This window comes from Chelonoidis abingdonii, chromosome 3 (assembly GCF_003597395.2).
Source record: "Chelonoidis abingdonii isolate Lonesome George chromosome 3, CheloAbing_2.0, whole genome shotgun sequence".
NCBI classification, from domain to species: domain Eukaryota; kingdom Metazoa; phylum Chordata; order Testudines; family Testudinidae; genus Chelonoidis; species Chelonoidis abingdonii.
Window position 1 is genome coordinate 17,136,627 of NC_133771.1, and position 6,000 is coordinate 17,142,626.

Below are 6,000 nucleotides of genomic sequence, written 5' to 3' on the forward strand. Positions count from 1 at the left end.
CTGCACAATGGCAAACTTCCTTTGACTTCACTGGGGAATGGATACAGTCTTAAACACAGTCTCAGGATGCATGAGAAGGGTGGATTTGACAAGGTCCCAGCATTAATAATCTAGGTCATCAAGTATTAGAGGGGTAGCTGTGTTAGTCTGGATCTGCAAAAGCAGCAAAGAGTCCTGTGGCACCTTATAGACTAACAGATGTATTGGAGTGCATCCAACAAAGTGAGTATTTACCCACGAAAGCTCATGCTCCATTACGTGTGTTAGTCTATAAGGTGCCACAGGACTCTTTGCTGCTAGTTCATTAAGACGACTCTAACTTTCTGCCAGGTAGCAAATAACACTTTTTAAAAAGTGCCTACACATTTATAAACTTGAATGAGAGATTTTTAATTTTGTTTCTATCATATCTAAAACAAATATACAAATCTAAAGCAACTCAGACACAAGGCAAGTTAGAATTATAGCAGTCAGAACCACAAGCTATATAACTGGTTTCAGAGTAGCAGCAGTGTTAGTCTGTATCTGCAAAAAGAACAGGAGTACTTGTGGCACCTTAGAGACTAATAAATTTATTTGAGCATAAGCTTTTGTGGGCTACAGCATCCGAAGAATTGAGCTGTAGCCCACAAAAGCTTATGCTCAAATAAATTTGTTAGTTTCTAAGGTGCCACAAGTACTTCTGTTCTTTAAGCTATAGAACTATTATCTGGATGCTTCAGAGCATGAACTGATCAATAGCTTAGTTCAGGAAGCTACTCCTTCCCACCCACCTATGCCGTAGCAAACGGCGAGGTACATTATGGGGATTTTCAGCTTCTGAGGCAGTGGTGGGCAAGCCACTGGCAGGTTGCTAGACCATTTGTTTACATTTGCACGGCCGCCCGCAGCTCCCAGTGGCCACGGTTCACTGCTTCCCTCAGCTCCCATGGGCTGGGAACAGTGAACTGGGCTACTGGGAGCTGCAGGCGGCCATGCAAATGTAAACGAACAGTTTAGCGGCCCGCCAGTAGCTTGCCCTGATTGGCCACCTGTGGGCCACGGTTGCCCATTACTGTTCTAAAGCACCTAATGGAAGCCACTTCCAGCAGCAATTGGGTTACATATAGGAATCACTGAGTGAGAGTCTATGGCCTGTTCTATGCAGGAGGTTGACTAGATGAGCGAAACATTTCTTTCTGTCCCCCTATAAAAATCAATCAATCAATCAATGAAGCAAAAGAGCAGACTTTCTGAACCAAAGGTGTGTTCCGGAATGGCTGCTCCTACATTTAATAAATATCAGGAATTCAGAGATAAGGCTGAAACTCAGTCACATACTTTCTTGTGCCTGTAGTATGCAGAGGACGTAGTCCTGCAGCAGAGAACCTTCTAACAGGGCATGGCCATGTGGCAGGGACTCAAACTGCAATCACATGCCAGCTTCTAAAATCACCCAAGGCCATCCTTACAAATGTCACATGAACAGGGATGGCAGGACGCAAAGGAGCAAGATAAGGCAGCTGTTTCAGTCTTGACTCTGAATATCCTTGTTTGTATAATTTCAGATCAGATGTTTAATGCTATTTTATTTTTACTTTTTTGGGGAGAATGATACTCAGAATTCACAAACAACCACATTGGGTAAGTTTCCAAAGTGATATTTAAGGAGTTAGCAATGCAGATCCTATTAATATCAGATGAGCCGGCACACTTAAAATCTTTCTTGCACTACTTAAAAAATTTAGGGACAAATGTCATACATGATAATATATATGCTGTGTTGATATGAAAATGTTTCCTGTCACAGCAGGACACTCCAACAGCACAGCCTAAAACAGTTACTGAAGACAATGTATTATAATTCAGATTCCATTGATTTACTATGCAGCATGCACTGCAAGGTTACTGGAAACTTTCGGGTAGTTATCTTTCACTGAAAGGTAGCATTTTGAACGAAGAAACAGAACATGCACAAATAAATCATCCCATACAGTATCTTCCATAAAATGGAAGATAATGGCTATTTGTTACATTAATGTACTGTCGGATATCCCAGCCCATATGTCATCAAAATATAGAGAGCTGCTTCAGATGGAATCATGGAAATTAGAGATGGTGAACATCTTTAAAGGCATCCTGTCCATCTCCTCCTTGACAATGCAAGACTGTTTCATACAGAATCAAGTGTTTGACCCTCTCTACTTTTAAACGATGCAAACAATGAGGCTTCCATCATTGCCCTTGGGAAATGGTTTCACATTTTAATACGCTTCATTATTATTAATAATTTGTATTCTGGTACTGCCTCTATGCCCCAGGTGAGACCAGGGTTCCATTGAACAAGGCACTGTCTGAACATATAGTAAGAAAGAGCCATTGCTTACAGTGTCAAGCAAAGGAGGGTGGAGGCAATATTGTTATACCCATTTTACAGATGGCAAACAGAGGCAGAGAGTTTAAGCGACTTGCCCAAATTTATACAGGAAGTCTATGGCAAAGATAGGTCCTGAAACCAGATCTCTTGAGTCTTACCCCGACTCTTTAACCATCCTTCTAAAAGCCATTGTTATTATAAATTTCTGACATGCACCTATATTATGATATTCCTAATTTCATATCACCTGTTTCTAGTTTCACACTATAATTCCCCCACATAGATTATTTTACATTTATCAGGACACATTCAATTGCTATTTCTTGCTCATATTGCTCAAGAAAATAAAAATAATACTTGGTGGTTGTGTAGCACTTTCTACCCAGGGATCTCATAGTGCTTTACAGAGGGAGATAAGTATTATTAGCCCTGCTTTACTGATAGGGAAAAGGCACACAGGTTGAAATTGTCTTTCCCAAGGTCACTGGCAGGGCTGGAAATAGAACCCAGATCTCCTGATTCCCAGGCCAGGGCCCTGTCTACTTTCCTCTCATCTTTTGACCCTCTTTAGGCATCATTTCCCCTTTCTCCAGCTCCTCTGAAGCCCTTCTGAAGCTGAGGAGGGGGAACGCTGGAGGAGTGAGACAGGGATGATGGACACATTCTCTGGCTTTGTCCCCCTGCACCTCCAAACCCCTGGGACTTTAGCAGGTAGGTATATGCTGACCCTGTCTCAGAGGTGTCTGTGGGTCAGAACTCCTTGCTTGATCTTCAGGGGGAAATCACTCACGCCCCTAAAGCAAGAATTCAAAGGAAACTCAAAGAATACAATGAGTGAGGCAATGGGGTGTTTGGTAAGTAATTAAAATATAGGATGGGCTCAAGAATGACTTTTAATGATTTCACTGTTATCTTCTATGTAGGTCATGGTGTCTGCGTTGAAGTTTTGAGAGAGAAACCAGTTCACGGCATCTTTTATAAATTTATTAAAAAGAATAAGTAAGCAGTTCTAGAACAAGCGCAATAAGTCACTAGCTAATCTAACAGTTTTCCTAACCTAATTTACAGTGGTACAATGCAACAGTCAAATTAAGGTTTAATTCAAATACAATCAATAAGTCAATAGTTCAATTTATCCATCTCACCAGTTACTACAATTAGTAACTAAATCAAATTGTAATGAACAAGTTAAGAAAACCAATTCTCTTAAGATCTTACAGGAAGGCTAAGGGGAGAAGCATTTCCCTTTGATTTAAGCTATTTAGCTATGAGTCTTGTTAAAGGCAGATGCTATTCCTTGCCTTAGCTTTGGGGAATCACAGCTCTGAAAATGATTTCCTGGTAACTCCCTCCTCTGGCTGCTTTGTTCCATTAAGCTCACTAGTCACAGAAATCACACGATGGTTTTGTTTATCTAGCCCAGTGGTTCTCAACCAGGGTATATGTAACCCTTGGGGTATGCAGGGGTCTTCCGGGGGTACCTGAACTCATCTAGATATTTGCCTAGTTTTAAAACAGGCTACGTAAAAAGCACGAGCAAAGTCAGTACGAACTAAAATTTCATACAGACAATGACTTGTTTATACTGCTCCATAACATTCCACTGAAACATAAGTACAATATTTATATTCCAATTGATTTATTTTCTCATTATATGGTAAAAATGAGAAAGGCAGCAATTTGTCAGTAATAGGTGCTGGGACACGTTTGTATTTTTGTGTCTGATTTTGTAAAGAAGTAGTTTTAATGTGAGGTGAAATTTGCGATATGCAAGACAAATCAGACTCCTGAAAAGGGAACAGTAGCCTGGAAAGGTTGAGAGCTACTGATCTAGCCTATTCCCTCTCCCCAATTTAACAGAGTGACTGCATCTTTCTGGCAGTCTAGCATAGACACAGAATGATTTCTAGAGTCCTACACTTTTAGAAGTTTTAGAATGACACTGCTTTAACACAGAGATCTCTTCCTGTTCAAATAGCAGACTTAGGGGTTGTAGTGTCTACTTTGAGAAGCACTTAGTGACACACAAAACACATGCACACACACTAGTGGGCATTGGAGTGATCTGAGCATCCTTACACTGCTCTACAAAGGGATTTTCACATCTTCCTCTCAAAGTTTTAAGTTCATGTGACTGGCCTTGGAAGCAGATTGCTATTTACCATTGATTTATTGATAAGATGTAGTTTGGAGCTGTTAAACATGTGGTGGGGAAAATTTCAGCTTTTTCCTCTCTCTTTGTTATAGGCACCAGGCTTGGCTTTGCCGGTGGTCACAGTCCTTCATCTCTCCTTCTTTGGATGGCCGGTCCAAGGAAGAGAGCAGGGGACAACTTCAGGTTGATGCAAAAAAAGAGTCTCCCTATCCCCGTCCCTTCCTTCTTGCACAGTTGGCATCTTTGGTAGGAATCAGTGACTCCTCTGCTCCCCACAGGGGACCACTTACCAGTTGGGTGCCAGCATGTTGCATATAGTTCAGTGTGGACCAATGACTTGGCATCTGGACCTTGAAATCATATTAAAGATTCCAGGTTAGAATGTACATGTCTTAGAGCAGTTTGCTGATAAGGGCAAACAGATGGTTCTCAAAAACAGGGTGCAAGAAGACACCACGTGATAAGAAGATGGTAGGCAAACTTCCGCTTAGGCCCAAGACATAAATGTCTTCATTGTTTAAATATAACTAATGACTGTTCACATTCCACATTCACTCATTCCCACACATTCTTGTAACAGTGAGTTAAGCATGAACTATAAGAGGCAGGGCCGGACCGGCTCCAGGGTTTTTGCCACCCCAAGCAGCAAAAAGAAAAAAAAAAAAAGCTGTGATCGCAATCTGCAGCTCTACCGCCGCCTCTTCATTCTTTGGCGGCACTTCGGCAGCTGCTCCTTCGCTCTGAGAGGGAGTGAGGGACCCGCCGCCAAATTGCCGCCAAAGACCCCGATGTGCCGCCCCTCACCGTTGGCCGCCCAAAGCAGCTGCTTCCTGGGCTGGTGCCTGGAGCCGGCCCTGAGGCAGAGACTAGGGCAAGCAAGTGACTTACCCTAACACCCTTTTGACTACAAGCCAGAGAGCTGCTTTGGACATCTAGTTTCTAAATGCAACTTTCAGATACTTTTGGCCAACTACAGTTAGTCAGGCCTAAATCCAAATATGACCTATGTTCCCTACAACAATCTTGTAGTGTTTCCTGTCTCTTTACCTGTGAGCAGCCTCTGTAATGGACAATATGGACCTTAATATACTTTTTAATCCTCTGTTCAGTAAAACGTACTGCACATCTGTTTAAATGACACCTGACCTTATAGAAAATACATATTGGAAATGCTTCAGAAATCAGCTTGCAACTTTTTATCTTGTTAGTCTGTGTTTTTCTCAACCATCTCTTGTGTTTCTTTAATTGAGTCAGTATTTCTCTCTTGGGAGCAGATACGTTTACATACTGTGATGGGGCAAGGCCAGATGGCTAAAGTAAAGTACTGAGAAACAGGTAGGTTAGCCCCAGGCTAAACAAATCCCTAGTACCCTGGTAACCAAATGGCAGTTGCTCCAGGTTAATCAAGGCACCTGGAGCCAATTAAGATCTTTCTAGAAGGCAGTAGAGATAGCTACTTTAATTAGAACACCTGCAGCCAATCAAGGCA

At 41.9% G+C, this 6,000-nt stretch overlaps 1 protein-coding gene across 2 annotated transcripts in view; it reads right to left on the minus strand.

Annotated features, from left to right (window-relative positions):
- PTCHD4 (patched domain containing 4) overlaps positions 1-6,000 on the minus strand; it is a 124,132-nt gene that overhangs the window by 72,850 nt on the left and 45,282 nt on the right. The gene's annotated exons all lie outside the window — the stretch shown is intronic.